The sequence below is a fragment of the Triturus cristatus genome, chromosome 7 (genome assembly GCF_964204655.1).
Source record: "Triturus cristatus chromosome 7, aTriCri1.1, whole genome shotgun sequence".
Classification (NCBI taxonomy): Eukaryota; Metazoa; Chordata; class Amphibia; order Caudata; family Salamandridae; genus Triturus; species Triturus cristatus.
In genome coordinates this window covers 708,618,435-708,639,641 of record NC_140590.1, presented here as the reverse complement: position 1 = coordinate 708,639,641, position 21,207 = coordinate 708,618,435, and the positions used below count along the sequence as shown (strand labels likewise).

At 50.6% G+C, this 21,207-nt stretch overlaps 1 protein-coding gene across 2 annotated transcripts in view; it reads right to left on the bottom strand.

Moving 5' to 3' along the window:
- Positions 1-21,207, bottom strand: part of NPLOC4 (NPL4 homolog, ubiquitin recognition factor) — a 453,775-nt gene that overhangs the window by 40,107 nt on the left and 392,461 nt on the right. The window lies entirely within an intron of this gene.

Sequence of the window (21,207 nt, the reverse complement as noted above, 5' to 3'; positions counted from 1 at the left end):
TATCGAATGCATCTGTAATCTACTTATACTTAATTCCATTATGCATCTATATATATACCTTCCATGTACTTGAATCTATGAACTTATTACTTTCCCCCCCCCCCAAAAAAAAAATCATATTCAATGCACTACCCGATTCCTCACCCTGTAGAACAAGTTACTTACCTTCGGTAACGATGGATCTGTAAGAAACATTAGTTTGTTAGATTCCTCACCTTAGAATATCCCCAGGCGTCAGGCTGGATCCGGAAAGATTTTTTGTCTGCAATACCCTTGCGCGTCGCTAGGCGACGTCTGCGGCTCCGCATCTGTCGTCGGCGCCGTGATCGCCGGGATGACGTCGGAGTATTTAAGACGCTGCCCTCGCGCGCTGACGTCAGTTCTTGTACATAGCTTTCCGCGCCAGGAACGCAGAGCCATGCAAGAGACCGACACTGGTGCCAAAAATTCTAGGGCGCTGAAAGGGATGACCTTAACCCTAGATATCGGTTCGCAGAACGGGGAGGATGGGTGGGGCGGTCAGGAATCTAACTAACTAATGTTTCTTACAGATATATTGTTACTGAAGGTAAGTAACTTGTTCATCTGAAAGAAACACGTTAGTTAGATTCTTCACCTTAGAATAGATACCCCAGCAATACCACCCCAAGTGGTGGGTCTGCGAACCAAGATCACACCAGAAAGTCCGGGAGAACAGAACGGCCAAAGAAGCAGTCTCTCCGGACTTGGCTGTCCAGGCAATAGTGTTTGGCAAACGTGTGCAGCGAGGCCCACGTTGCTGCCTGACAAATGTCATGTAACGGGACTCCCCGGTCCAGAGCAGTGGTCGCCGCTGTGGCCCGAGTGGAATGGGCCCTGAGCCCTACAGGAGGTTCCTTTTTAGCTAAGGAATAACAGGCCTTGATACACAAAACAACCCACCGAGAGATGGTTCGCTTGTGCACCGCCCGCCCCTTCTTAGCGCTCACGTAGCCAACAAAGAGTTGGTCATCCACCCAGAACTGTTTGGTGCGGTTCAGATAGAAGGACAGCGCCCGTTTTGAGTCCAGGCGGTGGAGCCTCTCTTCCTCTTTCGAGGGATGCGGAGGTGGAAAGAAGGTGGGCAGTGTAACAGACTGTCCGATGTGAAAGGCAGTTACCACCTTAGGGAGAAAGGAAGGACGAGTCCTGAGAACAACTTGGTCCGGATGGATGGAAAGGAGGCTTAGAAGAGAGAGCCTGGAGCTCACTCACCCTTCTAGCAGAGGTGATGGCAACCAGGAAAGCAGTCTTAAGAGTCAGAAGACGAAGGGGACAATTATGAAGTGGCTCAAAGGGAGCGTATATAAGATAGGTCAATACTAGATTCAAATCCCACTGAGGCATTACGAAAGGGACAGGAGGAAACATGTGAGTAATGCCCTTAAAGAATCGAGAAACAACAGGGGATTTGAAAAGAAAAGGCTGATCAGGAAGCCGTAAGAAAGCAGAAATAGCTGAAAGATATCCCTTAAGGGTGCCCAGAGCAGAGCCCTGCTGGGCCAGGGAAAGAAGAAAGAGGAGAACCTCAGAAAGAGGGGCGGAAAGGGGATCCACAGCCTTTGCTGTGCACCATGCCACACATTTTTTCCACCTGCAGGCGTATACCGATTTTGTGGAGGGAAGCCTGGCTGCCAGAATAACATAACAGACTTCAGGAGGCAAGTCAAATGGCATCAACTGCCGCTGCTCAATCTCCACGCATGGAGGTGGAGGCTGGACAGGTTCGGGTGGAGGACCGTCCCCTGCTGCTGCGACAGAAGGTCCTCCTGAAGAGGCAGGCGGATCGGGGGATCGGGGGATCGATCGATAGACTGAGTAGCTCGGGATACCAGTATCTTCGTGCCCAATTCGGAGCCACCAGGATGACTTGGGCCCAGTCGCGCCTGATCTTCTTCAGCACTCTGGGCAGAAGTGGTATAGGCGGAAAGGCATACAACAAACAGCAACTCCACTCGCCACGAAAAGCGTCTCCGGGCGAGTGCTGCCTTGGAAACTCCAAAGCGCAGAACTGCTGACATTGCGCGTTCTCTTCGGTGGCGAATAGATCTAACCAAAGCTCTCCCTACTGCCGAAAGAGGCCTTGCGCCACGTCCGAGTTCAGACGCCATTCGTGATCCATCATGCACCGGGGCCGAGTTCGTCTGCTCTGGCATTCAGAGAGCCCGCCACATGTTAAACCACCAGGGTGATGCCCTGAGGTTCCGGCCATGTCCAGAGGCGCAGAGCCTCCTGACAAAGGGTCCACGACCCCACCCCGCCCTGTTTGTTGCAGTACCACATGGCGGTGGTGTTGTCCGTGAACACCTGCACTACACTTCCCCGGACAGAGGGAAGGAATGCTTTCAGTGCAAGTCGGATCGCCCTCAGCTCCAGAAGGTTGATATGGAGCCGAGACTCTGCCGGAGACCAGAGGCCTCTGATCTCTGCCTCTCCCATGTGGTCCCCCCATCGCAGGAGGGACACATCCGTCACTACTACGTGCTCCGGTTGGGGTAGGGAGAGGGATCTGCCACTGACCCAATCGCGGTCCTTGAGCCACCACTGCAACTGTCTTGCAGTGCCCTTCGAGATCAAGACATGGTCGGACAGGTTGCCCCGATGCTGGGCCCACTGAAACTTCAGGTCCCACTGCAGAGCCCGCATCCGCCATCTGGCGTGATGCACCAACAGGATGCAGGAGGCCATCAGACCCAGAAGCCGCAGCACCAACCTGACCGAAACCCGGGATAGAGGCCGAAAGATGGGAATCAGAGCCTGAATATCCCGGACCCGCTGTTCCGGAGGATAGGCCCGGAACTGCGCAGAGTCCAGAACCGCTCTGATGAAGAGGAGCTTCTGGGAGGGACTCAGATGTAACTTCGGCACATTGATGGAGAACCCCAGCAAATGCAAGTGGTCGGCCGTAGTCTGGAGGTGGGAGACTACTGCCTGGGGCGAGCCCGCCTTCAACAACCAGTCGTCGAGATAGGGGAAGACTGGAACCCCTAATCTGCGCAGATGAGCTGCGACCACCGCCATCACTTTCGTGAACACCCAAGGGGCACTGGTGAGGCCGAAGGGGAGCACAGTAAACTGAAAATGCTCTTGGCCCACCGTGAACCACAGGTAACGCCGGTGGGCCGGCAGGACGGGGATGTGGAAATAAGCATCCTGCAAGTCCAACGCTACCATCCAGGCTCCAGGGTCTAGGGCAGCCAGAACCTGAGCTAAGGTTGAACTTCCGGAGGAAGGCAAACGCTCCTGAGGTCCAAGATAGGGCGTAGGCCCCCTTTGCCCTTCTTGGGAACCAGAAAGTAGTGGGAATAACAACCACAACCTACTTCTGGACCAGGAACGCACTCGATGGCCCCCTTGGCCAAGAGGGCCGTAACTTCCTCCTGCAGAAGTTACAAGTGATCCCCCGAAATCCGGTGGCACTGCGGTGGCATGGCTGGAGGGGTCGCCTCGAAGGGGAGGGAGTAGCCCCTTTGGATGATTTTCAGCACCCACCTGTCCGATGTGATGGTACGCTAGTGGAGCAGGTGATGGCGAACTCTGCCTCCCACTGGCGTGGAATGGACCTGAAAGCTCGGACTAGGAGGGCTTTGAGGCGGATGCTGCTGGGGTAGATGTGGACGGACCGGCTCGTTGACCCCCTGCTCCGCCTCAGCGGAATCCACATCCGGGACCGCGTTGAGGTTGGTTCTGCGGCCTGTGGCTAGACGGACGTGAGGGAGCGCCCCTTCCTTGGCCACGAAAGGGGCGAAAATCGTAAGTTTGCAGGCGCGGGCCGAGAGGCCCAAGGACTTGGCCGTAGCCCTGGAGTCCTTAAAGCGCTCCAGCGCACTATCCGCTTTGTCGCCAAAAAGGCAACTGCCATCGAAGGGCATGTCCATGAGGGTGCGCTGGACATCCCCGGAGAAAATCGTGGACCTCAGCCAGGCGTGGCGATGAATCGCCACAGTGCTGCCTAGCGAGTCCGTTGTGGCCAGTCCAAATCGGATAGCATGCCGTGCCGCATCCCGCCCCTCCGCAAGAACCTGGGCGAGCCGTGTCCGGGCCTCCTCCGGACACTGGGGCAGCACGTCCTCCACCGTATCCCACAGGGAGTGGGATTAACGGTCCAAAAGGCACGCAGTGTTGATAGACCGCAACCCCAAACTAAGGGAGGAGAACAGTTTCTTCTCACACTGTTCCAACCTTTTGGATTCCCGATCCGGCGGAGCGGACGGGAAGGAGGTCTGGGAGGTAGAGGCCTGGATAACCAGGCTCTCGGGCGTGGGGTGCATCGACAGAAAACTGGGGTCGCCCGGTGCAGGTCGGTGGTGCCGGGCCACGTTCTGGTCCACAGGAGGAACTGTGGAGGGCTTGGACCAGGTGCCCTTCAGAACGTCAATCAGTGCTTCATTGAACTGCAGCAGAGGCTCCGAGGAGCTTGCTGACGATTGAAGCATTTCAGTGAGGAGATTAGTCCTCACGTCCACCGCAGGCAGCTCCAGCCCAAGGGCTTCGGCCGCCTTGCTCAGCACCACAGAAAATGTAGCACCTTCCTCCGAAGCCACGGTCGGAGGAGAGATGAAGCCAGTGTCAGGGGGAGGTGTCAAGACCACTGGCATCCCCCAGGTTGTCTGCCCAGTCCTGAGATGACTGGCCCTGCCAGGCCAGAGGGTCCTCAGACCCCTCTCAGTCGTCACCGTCATCCGATTCCTGGTATACAGGTGGAAGGATCGGAGCCGGGCGGAAGATGAACCTGTCACCCATCGGCGTCGGACGCGGCACCGCTCCGACGCCGGGCCTGGACCGGGACTAAACTGGGGAACGGCGTCGTCCGATGGCGGCACCGGACGAGTCGGCGCAGGCGGAGGGGTTGTGAGGTCGACCGGCGCCGACTGGGATCCAGGCCTGGATCCCACGGGGGCCTGCGGCGTCAGGACCGGAGTCGACAAAGGCTCCGGGGCCGGAGATGCCGGCTCGCTAGGCCTCACAGTCCAGCCTGCGAGGCCCGAAGGCGCGCTGGCAGGCGTCGACGGCGGAGCCTGGTTCCTCATGGCCACGAGGAAGTCCCTGATCTCCACCCGAGTCACGTCAGACCCAGGGATGGGAGGGTATGGGGTCGGACGGGACTCCTGCGGCTCCGACTGAGCCACGTGGGTGGTGACACCCGAGCCGTCAGCCGAGTCGCGCGAGGGGCGCCCGAAGAGCGATGTCGCCTCTCCGACTTCTTGCTATGCTTCGACTTAACGGATCGCGAAGACTTTGACCCCGACGAGCGGTGATGGCTGCGGCTCCGCGGCCGGTCCCTCGACCGGAACCTTGAGCGGCGCAGAGCCGACTGCCGGAACTCGAGCAGCTTGCGGGACCGCTCCCGCCTAGCCTTCGAAGTCAAGGCTCGGCAGTCGAGGCACGACTCAGCATCGTGGTCGGCCCCAAGGCAATAGAGGCACCGGCGGAGGTGATCCGTGACCGACATCAGTCGGTGACAGGTGTCACAAGCTTTGAAGCCAGTCATTCCTTTCGGCACCAGAGTCGAGGTCGACGAAGAATGGAACCAAAAGAGTTCAAAAAAGTTTAGTCAAAAAATGACTAAAAGGGTATGCTCTTCCCGGATCGGCGCTTATTGGTGCGGAAAAAAGAAGAACTGACGTCAGCGTGCAAGGGCGGCGTCTAAGTACTCTGACGACATCATCCCGGTGATCACGACGACGACGATGGACACGGAGCCGCAGACAACGCCTAGCGACGCGCAAGGGTATTGCTGACGAAAAATCTTTCCGGATCCAGCCTGACGCCTGGGGATATTCTAAGGTGAGGAATCTAACTAACGTGTTTCTTTCAGATACCCTATAACTATCAATATCTTTAATCTACGTTCTACTTGCTTCCTTTATGCATCTATAAACTTTCCATGTACTTATGGATCTATATATTTATTACTTTCTTCTAATTCAGCATATCCAATGCACTACCCTATTTCTTACCCTATATCACTCAATATATCTTCTACCCCAACTCTCGGACTCATCTCAAGCCTCTTTCCAATGCACTACCCTATTTCTCACCCTATACCTCTATCAATATATCCTCTACATCCACTCTCTCATTCATCTCAAACCCTATACCACTACTATGACCCTCAAAATAGCCCTTTCTAGACTCTTCCTACTCTTGCACCAACCGGCACCTCTTTTTACTGTACTGATGCCCCAAAACAAGCCTTTCTAAACTCTTCCCTCTCCCTCTTCCCCTCCACATCCCTTTTTACTCATCCCAAGCCTCCCACTAATGCTATGACGTCCCGAAAAAAAAATCTAAATCCTTCACTCTTCTATCCCTCCACTATCCTTTTCAATCAAAATAACAGACTAACATGTCCACTTATAAAATTTCATATGTCACTATTCTAATTCACCACTAATCCTTAATGGGTTCCGAGTAGTGTGCTACTCGCCCAAAAAAACGCTTCAACACCTCATTAGGATAACAAGCATATATATATAAATGAAAACCTTTTTCCCTCTTCTATCCCTCCGCTATCCTTCTGAATCCAAAACACTGACTAACCTATCCACCACTCAAATTACTTTCATATTTCACTATACTAATTCAACACAAATCCTTCTTGGGGTACGAGTAGCGTGCTACTCGCCGAAAAAGCACTTTGGCGCCTCGTCAGGGGTATTAAGCGCTATATAAATGAAATTACAATACAATACCGGAAGTGGGGCACGTGGCCTCCCCTCCCATTTTATTCATAAAAAAAGAAATGTAAAAAGTAGTCCTGGGGTTGGGTCCTCAGGGCCTAATAAGGTTCGGGGAGGTGGGCTACGTGGCCCACTCCCCTTTTATTTAAAAAAACGGTCCTTGGGAATGAGGTCCACAGGGCCAAAAATTATTCAGGGAGGGGGGCCACGTGGCCCTCCCCTTCCCTTCCTTTTAAGTTGTGATCCTGTGGGATTGGGTCCCCAGATCCTAATGAGACTGAGGAAGGCGGGACCACGCATTGCCTCTCTCTATGTAATTAGAGCAACAAAAAAAAGTACAGCCCTGGGGAAGGGGGTTCCCCGGCCTATTAAGGCTTGAGTAGGGGAGCCACGTGACCCCCCTTCCCTTTAATCCAAAAGAAACAAACAAAAAAAAAAACAGCCTTAGGGGATGGTGTTCGCAGGACTCACCCAAGACTCACGGAGGGGCCATGCCGCCCCCCCCCCCCTCCCATGAAAAGTATATAATTTTTTAAAAACACAACGAGTCCCAGGGAGATGGGGTCACCAGAGCCTACAATGGCTTGGTGATGGTTACCACGTGGCCCCCTCGTCCCCTTTCATTAAAAAAAGGCCCTGGGGGATGAGGCCCCCCGGGCCCAATAAGGCTCGAGGACAGGGGCCATGAGGCACCCTTGCCTTTAATTTTTTTTAAACAGTCCTGGGGATGGGCTTTTCAGGGCCTAATAAGACTCAGGAACATGGCCATGGGCCCCCTTCTTAAAATAAAATGGCCCCGGGGATTGGGTTCCAAGGCTTGGGGAGGGTCGCCATGTGGGTCTCCATGGTCTAATAAGGCTCAAGGATGGGGGCTCCTATCTGGGGTAGTGAGCTGTTATGGGAAGAGATGTGGAAGAAAGGGCAGGAGTGTCAAATCTATGTGTGGCATGTGGAAGCCCACCGCCCATCAGTCACCTCCTTCGCATCTCTCTTTAACAGTGAGGCAGATCAAAAAGCACAAGCAGAGGTCATTAATGAAGAAACTGAAGTGGCCTTTGAAAACTGGACTTACAAGACTTCAGGGCATCTGGCGGAGAATGGCACTTATGCACGGGCACAACAGCAGCAAGTTTCAGTCATCAAGAAGCAAGTGCAATCAGCAGTGAAGGGGTGCCCTATGTGTAATCAGATCAGGCAGACGCCCTTGCTCCAGAAATTAAGCATATATATATAAAAAGAGGAGCTGCAGCTGCCACAGTGTAGCAAATGGACTATATTGGATCCTTGCCTAAGGCAGGGGGCAAAAGCTATGGACTGACTATGGTGGACCCTTATTCCGGACTAATGCTGGTCTTTCCTTGTAAGTCTGCGGAACAAAAATCTACTTTGCAAGGGCTAGGTTACCTGACTAGACACCATGGGCTACCAGAGGAATTCCAGATAGACAGAAGTACACATTTTTCAGGGGAAATTTTACAGGATTGGGCACAGGAACAAGGTGTTTGTTGGGTGTTACTCAATAGTTAATACCCACAAGAGACGAGAATTATTAAGAGATACAAGGGTTTGCTGAAAGGACAGTTGAGGAAGTCATCGGCACATCAGAAGTTGAAAGGAAGGCAAAACAACCAAATCAGAACATTGTTTGCGTTAGACCATAGGCCAGTAGGGGACCAGACAGGACAGACAATTCCCTTGGGAGTAGGAGCTTAAATGTCAGTGGTAACATATGGTGGGATCGTGTCACCATCTAGCCTAACCATGCGCTGACCTCAGTTCTGTACACGACTTTCCACGCCAGAAGCGCAGAGCCATGCAAGACACTGACCACTGATGCACAAAAACAAGGGCCCTGAAAGGAAATCCTTAACCCTAGAAGTCAGTTCGCAGAATGGGGAGGATTGGTGGGGCGGTAAGGAATCTATAACTAATCTATGTCTCTTACAGATATATCGTTACCAAAGGTAAGTAACGTGTTCATCTGAAAGAGACAATTAGTTATAGATTCCTTACCCCTGCAATACCAACCCTGGAGGTGGGTCTGCGAACCAAGTTCACACCAGAAAGTCCTGGAGAACAGAACGGCCAAAGAAGTGTCTCTCCGGACTTGGCTGTCCAGGCAATAGTGTTTTGTTAACGAGTGCAGAGATGCCCACGTCGTTGCCTGACAGATGTCCTTAAGAGGGACTCCCCGTCCCAAAGTGGTGGTAACCGTCGCCACCCTGGTGGATTGGGCACGTAGCTCCACCGGAGGCTCCTTCTTTGTCAAGGAATATCAAGCTTTGATATACAAAACGACCCATCTAGAGATGGTCTGCTTGTGCACGGCCCGACCTTTTTTAGCGCCCACGTAGCCAACATAGAACTGGTCATCCACCCGGAATTGTTTTGTGCGATCCAAATAAAAGGAAAGCGCATGTTTTGGATCCACACAATGGAACCTCTCTTCCTCCTTAGAAGGAGGCGGAAAGAGGTGGGCAAAGTGATGGTTTGGCCAATGTGGAAAGAAGTAACCACCTCGGGAAGAAAGGATGGACGAGTTTGAAGGGCAACCTTGTCCGGATGAACAGCCAGAAAGAGGTTTTGAAGAAAGAGCTTGAGGCTCACTCACTCTGTGAGCAGAAGTGATGGCAACCAGAAAGGCAGTCTTTAAAGTAAGAAGTCTGAGAGGACAGTTATGAAGCGGCTCATAAGGTAGGTAAGAACCAAGTTCAAGTGCCACGGAGGCATTACGAAGGGAACAGTAGGAAAAAGGTGAGTAATGCCCTTAAGAAAGCGATTTACAACAGGAGACTTGAAAAGAGAAGGCTGATCAGGAAGCCTAAGAAAGGCTAAAATGGCTGAGAGGTAGCCCTTAATAGTGCCAGAGCAGAGCCCTGCTCGGCCAAAGAAAGAAGGAACAAGAGAACCTCTGAAAGAGGGGCAGAAAGGGGATCCACAGCCTTTGCTGCGCACCATGCCACAAATTTGTTGCATCTACAGGCGTATATCGTCTTAGTGGAGGGACGCCTGGCTGCAAAGATACATGACAGAATTCAGGAGGTAGGTCAAAAGCTGCCAACAGCCGCTGCTCAATCTTCACGCAAGGATGTGGAGACTGGACAGGTTCGGGTGGAGGCCCGTCCCCGGCTGCTGCAACAGAAGATCCTCCCGAAGAGGAAGTCTGATAGGAGGATCGATGGCCATGTGTAGCAGCTCGGGATACCAGACTCTTCATGCCCAATCCGGAGCACCAGAATGACTTGGGCCCGGTCGCGCTTGATCTTCTTCGGTACTCTGGGAAGAAGTGGTATATGCGGAAAAGCGTATAGAAGACCGCAACTCCACTCACGACGAAAGGCGCCGCCTAGTGAGCGCTGCCTTGGAAATTCCAACGCACAGAATTGCTGACATTGCACGTTCTCTTCGGTGGCGAATAGATCTAACCAAGGATCTCCCCACTGCTGAAAGAGACCTTGCACAACCTCCGAGTGAAGACGCCATTCGTGATACATCATGCACCTGCGGCTGAGTTTGTCCGCCCTGACGTTCAGTGAACCTGCCAGGTGTTGAACCACCAGGGATATGCCCTGATGTTCCAGCCATGTCCAGAGACGGAGAACCTCTTGACATAGGGTCCACGACCCCACCCCGCCCTGTTTGTTGCAGTACCACATGGCAGTGGTGTTGTCCGTGAACACCTGCACTACTCTTCCCCGGACAGAGGAAAGGAATGCTTTTAGTGCAAGACGGATTGCCTGAAGCTCCAGAAGGTTGATGTGGAGCCCGGACTCCGCCAGAGACCAGAGGCCCCTGATCTCCTCCTCTCCCATGTGGCCGCCCCATCCCAGAAGTGATGCATCCTTCACCCCTGTGAACTCTGGTTGAGGAAGGTAGAGGGATCTGCCGTCTGGCATCCTTCACCCCTGTGAACTCTGGTTGAGGAAGGTAGAGGGATCTGCCGTTGACTGAGCTTGTTTGTTAGCCATGACTGCAATTGGCGTGCAGTGCCCTCCGAGATCTGGAGGCAATCGGACAGGTTCCCCTGATGCTGTGCCCACTGGAACTTCAGGTCCCACTGCAAAGCCTGCATATGCCATCCGGCATGATCCACCAGCAGGATGCAGGAGGCCATCAGACCCAGCAGCCGCAGAGTCACCCTGACCGAAACCCAGGACAGTGTCTGAAAGATCAATCATAGCCCAAATATCCCGGACTCGCTGCTCAGGAGGATAGACCCCGAAACTGCGTTGTGTTCAGAACCGCTCCGATGAAAAGGACCTTATGAGAGGGAGTCAGGTGTCACTTCGGCACGTTGACAGAAAACCCCAGCACATGCAGGAGGTCGGCCGTAGTCTGGAGGGGGGGAGAAGACAGCCTGGGGTGAGCCCGCCTTCAACAGCCAGTCATCACGATAGGGGAAGACTGGAGCCACGATCTGCGCAGATGTGCTGAGACCACCGCCATCACTTTCGTGAACACCCGATGGGCGCTGGTAAGGCCAAAGGGGAGCACGGTAAACAAAAAATGATCGTGGCCTACCGTGAACCACAAGTAGCGTCGGTGGGCCGGCAGGAAGGGGATGTGAAAGTAGGCATCCTGCAAGTCCAACACTACCATCCAGTCTCCAGGGTTGAGAGCAGAAAGGACCTGAGCCACATCACCATTTTGAACTTCTCCTTTCGGAGGAAGCGGTTGACGTCCCCGAGATTCAAGATAGGACGCAGGCCTTTGTCTTTCTTGGGCACCAGAAAGTAGTGGTAATAGTAACCATGACCTACATCTGGGGCAGAAACTCGCTCAATGGCTCCCTTGGTCAAGAGAACAGTAACTTCCTTTTGGAGAAGGGGCAGATGATCCTTCGACATGTGATGGTACTGAGGTGGTATGGCTGGGGGGTAGTCTCGAAGGGGAGAGTAGCCCCTTTGGACTATCTGCAAAACCCACCTGTCCGACGTGATGGTGCGCCAGTGGGGGAGGTGATGGCAAATCCTGCCGCCCACTGGCGATTGGTGGTCTTGAAACGTCAGACTAGGAGGGTTTGGAAGCTGCTGCAGAGGGGGCTGTAGTGGACTGGCCAGCACGCTGGCCCCCAGACCCACGGCAGTGGTTGCCATGTCCACGGCCGTGCTGGGGGCTGAACAGTTTGTGCCGGCCTGTGGCTCTGGGCGGAACGTGGCAGGGCACCACTTTCGTAGCCACGAAAGGGGCAGAAGGCAGACTGCACGGGGTGGGTAGTGGAGAGGCCCAAGGACTTGGCCGTAGCCCGAGAGTACTTAAAGCGCTCTAGAGCGTTGTCTGCCTTGTCGCCGAACGGGCAATGGCCATCAAAGGGCATGTCCATATGGATAGCTTGGACATCCCCCTGAAAAACTGGTCGACCTCAGCCAGGCGTAGCGTCGAAGGGCTACCGACGTGGGAATCGTCCTACCTAGTGAGTAGGCAGTGTCCAGTCCACAGCGAATGGTAAACTTGGCTGCGTCTCTCCCCTCGGCAACTGCACGGGAGAGTACGGCCCAGGTCTCCTCCGGGGACTGGGGCAGCACCTGCGCCACTGAATCCCACACGGAGTGGGTGTAACAGCCCAACAGCCATGCAGCGTTTACCAACCGCAGTCCCAAGCTGGAGAAAGAAAACATCTTCTTCCCAAGGTGGCCCAGCTTTTTGGATATCAGGTGGTGCGTTAGGGAATGCGCCTTTGGACGTGGAGGCTCGGACCACCAAGCTCTCAGGGGTGGGGTGTTGGGAGAGGAAGGTGGGGTCGTCGGAACGGGCCGTGGCGTCGGGCGCACATCCTGCACACAGGAGCCCCTGTGTTGGGCCTGGACCAGGTGCCCAAGAGGATGTCAGTGAGGGCTCATTGAACAGCAGCAGGGGCTCCGAAGAGCTTGCTGCTGGTTGAAGCACCTCTGTCAGGTGGTTAGTCCTGACCACCACCGTAGGTAGCTCGAGGATGAGAGCCTTGGCCGCCCTACGCAACACCACTGCGTAAGACGCTCCCTCCTCCGTAGCCACATTAGGAGGAGACAACATGCCAAGGTCTGGTGAGGTATCCAGACCACTGGCTTCTCCCAGTTCCTCTCTCCAGTCCGGTTCGTAACCCAACTGGTGAGTCAGAGGGTCTCTAGACCCCTCCCAGTCCTCCTCACCCTCCTCTGGTTGCCAATCTGGGCTAAAAGAACCAGGGTAGAACAGGGGCACAAAAGTACCCGTTGGCTCCGAATCTGGCATCGGTCGACGCTGGTCTGGCTCCGTGTCTACGTCGGGCTGGAGGCCGGGGTCGACACCGGCTGGGGACACAACCGGCGTCTGCTGCGGACGTGGTGCCAGTGGAGTTGGCGCCCGGGGAGGCGTAGTCAGGTTGATGGCGCTGATCTGGATCCAGGCCTGGATCCAAGGGGACCCTGCCGTGCCGGGACGGAAGCTGCCGGCGGCAAAAGCCCAGGACCCCCAGCCATGCTGGGCAGGGGTCGCAGTGGGTCCTGGGAAAGGAGGGAAACCGGGAGTCGACCCAGCGGGCTTCGCACGCGGAGGCGCGGGAGGGGCACCACCCGCATCCCTCGTCGCGTTTGCCATCGGACGGAGAGAAGTTGAGGAGCAACGATGCTTCTTCGACTTCTTCTTGTGCTTCGACTTACCGGACGAGTGCAAAGACTGGAAGAAGAATGGTGGTGGTGGCTCGGCGATCGGTCCCTTGACCTCCCACGCAACCGGGACATCGAGCGGCGCGGAGCAGAATGCCGGGCCTCGAGAAGATTTCAGGACTGCTCCTGCAAAGACTTCGGGTTCATGGTCCGGCAGTCGTAACATGAGTTGGAGTCATAGTCGGGCTACAGATAGAACAGGCACACGCGGTGCGGATCCATCACCCACTGCCGGTAGGAACCGCAAGCCTTGAAGCCGGGCATCCCTGACGTGCACCAGGACTCGAAGACTCAAAAACGACGTTGACAAAAGTCAGCAAAAAAGTCAGTCAAAAAGTGACTGGAGGCACCGCTCTCTCCGGATCTGCACTGGCTGGTGCAGAAAAAGAAAGAACTGATGTCAGCGCGCGAGGGCAGCGTCTAAGTAGCTGCCGTGACGCCATCCCGGCGACCACGACACCAACGAAGAACGCGGAGCTGACCGACGCCACCTTCCGACGAGCAGGGGTGCTGCAGACGAAAACATTCTCCGGGTCCAATCTGATGCCTGGGGGTGATTCACAAGGTAAGGAATCTATATCTAATTGTCTCTTTTAGATGTGACACACACTCCATATTTGTGAATGGGGGTATCCATGTCAAAGATGTGGTTCCAGTTCGCCCTGATTATTTCAATGGTGGAAGCCATATGGGTGCAGTCAAACGTATAGGAGAACTTCATGTCTTTTGTGCACTGCGAGCCCCCAGCATCACAGCTAACGAAGGGGTGGCTTCAGCTGTGCAATGTGCGGGTGCCTGGATGCAAATGGATGATTGCCAAAGTGATAAACTGGAAGGTGATGGGGCAATAAAGTCGACATACCTGTGGACTAACTGAACTACAATGAATGAATGTGAGGGTTCAGGTGCAGAACTTTATCATGAACATGATGTGTACATACTATAATGTTTTTCTATCTTTAAAGTATCACTGTAGGCAGTAGGAGTGCTCAAAGGAGCATTTTATTCTACCATTGATGATGTAGTGGAAAGAGCATGGCTAGCAACTTGGGCAACTATTCAGTAGTTTGATATTAGAGAGGATGCCAACTAGCTCTGTAGGATTAATCCGGTCATATTACGAATTGAGTCAGAAACGAAAATATTACTTTCTATGATCTGCTCAACAGTTAGGGCACTTGCCACAATTGGGAAATAGAACACACAAACTGTTTCATAACACACTAGAGGAGAACAAGTGATGTGCATTCATAATGTGACTAGCATAATTAGAAGCTAGAAAACAGTATGCCCCTTATTGTTAGACCAAACTTGACACAGCTGCTGAGTATACAAGAGTCATAGCCATTTGTAGGACTATTGATGCCAAGCAACCCATGGACACTACCTCTTATTTCAGTAAATAACAAAGTGCAATGAATTGCAAACTAGATGTGGACATTAAATAGTTGTGTTTTAAAATGTGAACGCTTAATGCAATATTTAGTGGACTTCATAGCAATCTATCCGTGAATACCATTACGTAATTAGTTTTCACCTGCATTTGCACTCATCACAAAGGGGTGGAGTGTAGTGTATAGCCAATATTGTACAGAAGATATTGTGGCGTGAAATAGTTAACTAGCTCAGGCAGCGTTGATGACTGAAAATGCATGCAGAAAACCCCAGTATCACGCAATCCAAGCAGAGAATCTTGTGATGCTTGTTTTGCTATTTCTACTAGACAAAATTAAATGTGCTGCCAAGGTGCCTTAATTATAGTACCAGGCTGCGTTGAGCTTGCAATGCTTGTTTTCGACCTTCCATAGACACAGCTATCTGTGAAGAAGCCATGTTTATAGTACACTGGGGCAGCCAGTTGGATCGTGGGAGATGTATGCTGTTGAGGGTGTGCTGACCCAGAGAGGGCCTGGGAGGATGATTGATGAGCATCAGAGAAAGCAAAGTTGTAAATACTGATAACAGCCTAGAACATGCGAGACAGGAACCGAACGTGGTGTAAGCCAAATTTTAGTATATAAACGTATGGTTGCCCTTACCTCACCGGAAGCTCACTGACCGAGTCGTGCAGGGCTGCCATCAGCACAAAGCCGCTGATCCCCCTCCCCCCAGTTGTGCCGTTCCCAGAGAGGGTGTTGGAGATGCTGGAGCGGGCTTCCCGGCACTGTGGAAAGTTAAGTTCCAGGGGGAGTAGAAGGGCAAAACTCTATTGCTTTATACAGACTTGTTAGTTTCCTATTAGTGCCTTTAATTAGCTGCAATGGAACTGATTTAAGACTGTGTGTTTCATCGTCACTGTGCTAGCATTGCACTGTACATGTAGATACATATATTAGATGTGACCATTTTGCTATTCTTAGCTGAACGGTTTCCTATGTTTCATCATCACTGCGCCAGCATGGTACTGTCTACTATTGTTAGGTGGAAGATTAGAGTCTCCTGCACTACAGAATTACTCTAAGGCTTTTGGTTTACTGCATCGGTCTCTTATTTTGACCATTTTATTATGAATGCACATGCAACTATTTTGCTGAGGTGTGTCACCATTAGTGTAATAGCATTATGCAGTATGCTCATATATAGTTCTGTGATTGTTTTGCCCTTATTAAGCTATTAAGTTAAGCACCAGGGGTGGATGACTAGAATTTCCTGTGCTGCTCACAGTTATAAAAAATACTTTTGTGCTTTGACCCACTGCATTGTGAGTGATCTCAGTGTGTTTCTTTCTTGCTCTATCGATGCTGCATTATAAATACGTATAACTATTCTGCCAATGTACAACTATCATTGCTTTTACATGTATTCACATTAATACTTTATTAAAGCAAAATTGTATCCACTTTTTGTGTGTGTTCCTTACTGAATGCCTTATTTGTACTCGACCATTGCTTGGGTTGGTTGCCAGCAGCCAGTCCAATAGAGCTAGTGAGCCCATGTTGGTGCGATTGGGATGACAGTCATTGAAGTCTGTCTGAGTTTCCTGACTACATAAAGTAGTAGTGGGAGAGGAGGAGAAGCATACGCAAATATCCCTGACCAATTCATCCATAAAGCATTGCCCTTGGACTGGGGGTGGGGATGCCTGGATGCGAAGCTTTGGCATTTAGCATATTCCTGTTGCAAACAGGACTATTGTGGGAATTCCCCACCTTTGGAAGTATGTTTGTGATACTGGACTGTGCATCTCCCATTCATGCACCTGCAGGTGTGTTCTACTGAGGAGGCCTGCCATGCTCTTCTCCTCTCCTAGTATGTATTGCGCTAGGAGATGGATCTTGTGATTGTAGGCTCATTTCCATATTTTCTATGCCAACTGGGACAATTGCATGGAATGGACCCCCCTTTGTTTCTGTATGTAATACATGACAGTCATATTGTCTGTGCGTACAAGGACGGTCTTTCCTTTTATGTTTGTAAGAAAAGCTTTCAGAGTCAAGGAATGGATAATAGCTCCAACATGTTAATGAGTAGCAACTGTTGTTGTGGTGTCCAGTGTCCCTGAACCACAACATCCTTCATATGAGCACATCTGTTGTGATTGTTATTTGCGGGATTGTATCCTTAAAGGCTCTCCCTGCAAAAATGTTCCGATTGTTTCACCATGATATAGCCTGATGAACTGTTGGTGAAGCCAACACTAGATCTTCCAGATTTCCTCCCACTTTTGACCATTGAGATGTTAACACTCCTTGAGGGGTCTCATGTATAGGCGAGAAAGCAGTACTATTGCTATAAAAGAAGCCATCATTCCTAAAAGTATTATTATTGTTTTCACAGGTAGGTGATGATGTGGCTGAAAAAGAGGCAGTTGGTTCTGGAGATCGAGAACCCTTTGGTGATGGGGGTAAGCGGTCCCCAAAATGGTATTGAGAATTGACCCGAGATAAGGTTTAATGTGAGATGGTTGGAGAAAAAAATTTTAAGAATTTTATTTAGAGTCTACTAGACCCCAGACATCAGGTACCAGAGCGCTTTACACGAGCACCCGTTTTGTTACAGATGGACACAATAATTTGTTAGGCACGGGGAGAATAAGTGATTTGCCAAGAATCACAGGATGTTGAGTGTCGTTGCTGAGACTCGAAACCAGTTCCCCAGCTTCGAGTTCGACCGCTCTAGTCGTAAGGCTACATCCTCTTCCACATTGATTGAGAACCCAATTGATGCAGTAAATGTATTGTCTTTTGGGTGTCTGCTACATATTTGTGTTTGTCTGGACTCTTGATCATGCAATCGAATAGATAAGGAACACATGAATATTTTCTCTTCTTACTTTTTCTGCTACTACTGCTAGACATTTTGGCCCATATGTGTCAAGCCTTTTTCCCGTTTGCAAACGAGCAGATTCTCAGAATCGCCCCGTTAGCGAATTGGAAAAAGCCTTTTGGGATGTATCATCTTAAAAGGCCATTGCAAAATAGAGAATTGCAAAATTTGCGATTCTCTATTTTGCGAATGCAATCAAGGAATTGCGATTCCTTAAATGCAATTCTGGAAGCACCAGAAATTTGCTATTTGGCCTTAAGGAATTGCAAATTACCACCAACTTCAATTTTGAATGTTTTAAAGTGCCATATGTCGCACATACATGCCCTTAGGGCATGTATGTGCGCCAAATGGGCACACATGCATATTTCAGGGGTGCAACAGGGTCAGTTTGGCACCCTTGCAACCTTGAAATCGCCTTCTCAATTTGCTATTCTCTAGCTGGTAACCACAAATTGAGAATGTCTTCCGATTCACTCCTATGGGCCTCCTAGTCCATAGGAATGAATGGGAAGGTATTCCTTATTTGCAAATCTCAATTTGCAAGTCGCAAATAAGGAATATGTAGGATTCGCAAAATGTTTTGAAAATCCTACATACATTGCATTTTGCGATTCTCGAATTGCGATTAGCTAATAATCGCAATTTGAGAATCGCAAAACTCTTTTTTGATACATATGGCCCTTTGTGAATACCCTTGGTGCAGTTGATACTCCAAAGGGAAGTATGTTGAATTGAAAATGATGTCCACTTACCACAAATCTCAGAAACCTTCTGTGCGCTGGATGGATTGGAATGTGGAAGTAAGCGTCCTTCAGGTCTAATGCAGCCATGAAGTCGCCTTTTTGCAGTAGTGGTATTACATCATGTAGTGTTGCCATGTGAAAATGTGCTGACAGTATGTAGTGATTGAGTGGCCGTAGGGTTCCATCCTTCTTTGACAATCTTTTTAATCTTTTCTAGTTGATAATCTACTGCAGCCCCAAAAAGATGTTCTCCATCAAAAGATACATTTAAGATATGTTGTTGTACTTCAGGTTTGAAGCCAGAAATGCGCAACTATCTCCATCTAAGGCACATTTAATGGTAGTATTTGAAATGATCTTCCCTTCATTAACTAGATCTTTCCCCTTCTTCAGGTTTTCCTCTGGAAGATGTTGCATGAGCGCCTGTATCTCGTCCCAGGCAGCTCTGTTATAGCATGGCCTGTAGCAACTCTTTTTGCTGCAGCGTCTATTCTTTTGCTTTCTTTATCTGGGGGAGGTGCTTCTCCAGTGCCTTGTGCAGCAGCTTTCTTCTTAGCAGTGGTGACAACTAGTGAATCTGCAGGTGGATGACCTTGAATATATACTGGGTTGTTTGGTGAGGCTTTATATTTCTTTTCAATATGTGGTGTTAGGCTCTTAATTTTACTCGGTCATTGAATACATCTTTAGCCACATTTAGAATGGATCCAATCATGGGTAAACATTGGACAGTTCTTTCCGTGAGTGACTGTGTTTCACCCACACAAAAAAACACTTTCCTCCTCTGTAGAATGCATGGGGAGCTTAAGATACTCAGCAGCTCTTTGCATGAAACTGTGATAGGAGGAAGCGTCATTAGAGGGAGAATGTTTTGTAGGCACAGGTGGGTCTATGTCATAATCTGGTAGCACCACATCATAGTCTTCCTATGGGCCAGGTGTGTCATCAGTGTTGTGTGTACCCTGGGAATCAGTGTCCTGTATTTCTCCCTCTTCTTCTCCTTGTAGAGATGCTGAACGAGTGTGAGGTGAAGTAGGTAAACTAAAAACTATAGGGCTTGTGCCTCAACCTTCTTGGGAGTATAATCTTTTGTGGAGGCTCAGAAAGTTGTCCCTCGTCTGGTTCTCTTTTTTGTGGCCCCCTTTCTTTTTTTTAGCATGAACTGTTGTAGTCCTTCAAACACTACCCCTTGATCATTGTGTTTTATGTTTTTGGAGTTGTTGTACTTTTAGAAACAGACTGTGCCCTATAAGTACTGGACTCAAAAAGAACGATTGATGGACAGAATGTAGAACAATGTCAAACATTCACCCCAGAACAGAGATCTGGGCTGTCTATCTGAACTTTTTGCTTTTGTCGCTTTACGTGGGAGGGTATGCCCAGATGTGGGTCCCATGCTCACTGCACCACTGGATTCAAGCTGACCTGGCTGATGAGGGGAGATACCCCTAAACCTGACCCAGGATGCTTGTTCCCGATCCAGGGAGGACCTTGCTTGGCAGTTCAGGCTGGACTGTTACCATGGGGAGCAGACCTAAGACTGATTTGCATGTGGCTGGGTCCAAACTGGGGTGGCGTGGTGGGTAAAAAAACAATGGATTAAACCCAGGTCTGTTGACTGGAGGTGTATGTTTGCATTGTTCAGCATTACGTCCATCATCTGTTTTTTTAGCTTTTAAGTACTGAAATCAGGGCTTTTCTTCTGTTTACAAGAGTGTCCGTGGCGTTTGAGAACTTGGTTCCTAAGTTTTAGACATCATTCCGCTCCACTTCGAATGCTTTTTTGGCTCCGATGTGTGTATCTTGGAGCTTTTTGGTGGCAATGTAATTATTGGTTCAGACTGATCGCTTGGTGTCGAAGGCTTAGTCTGAGTTAATGTGGTCTTCAGTGCCCTAGTAGTTTCTGAACCATCCCCTTTTTGATGTCTGGCCACCCGATCAGGATCGAGAATACTCCTGTCCTTTCTTGGTTCTGAGGCTTGGTCACAGTGTGGCCTGAACTGGAAAGTTGCAGCGCACCATGTCGGGGTATCGGTGGTGGTGAATGTATCATGTTTTTATGGGGGGTAGTAGTACTCATGGTACGTTGTGTGGTTTTGGTCCTTGGACTCGAGTCTGTGGTCAGCGTCAGGGATTTGAGTTGTACTGGAGCTAGTTCTTCCCCAGAAGATAATTTGGACGTGGAGTAGTGTGGGCTGGCTATTACCGTCCAGCCTCCTGTTGGGGCGCTGGCTTTGCTGTTGTGGCTGAACTTGGCCTCAGTAGCAAGCTACATATTGTGTGCGAGCCATCAATACCATCGTGATTGAAGAGTATTTTTATTTTTTTTAAATGCGCAGGCGGTGCACTGTTCTTGTTTGTGCTCTGGAGAGAGTCACAAGTTACAGACGTCAAGTGACGTCAGTGTCGCGTACTTGGCTACGCACCGAGGACACCATCTGAAGAGTTCCTTCTTCACCTCCATCACCCAAAGACTATCATTGTTGATGGTTGAGTGTATTAGGAATCTGGGAAGTCTTTTCCAGGTGTAGAAATAGATTCTGGTGATTACTTTTTTCCCATAGGCTTTGTGGCGCCGAATCTTTAACAGCTTCGGCTGATCCATCAGAGTCTAATGGCGGAAAGAAACTTTCTGAGAAATAAAGACTTAACATGCAAAATACCTTGAGGGGGAGGAGAATCAACGCATGCTGCCAATCATAAAGCTTTCTTGAGAAAAACAACTTGCAAAGTCCGGGCCCAACACTAGATGGCAGGAGTGTGCATATCATATGTATCTGCAGCCAACACATGCTACGAATATAAAGGTTATTTAAGATTTTATGCATTTGCCTCTGGCAAACAAAGGACTGAAAGTTCAGTGGGGGAGGG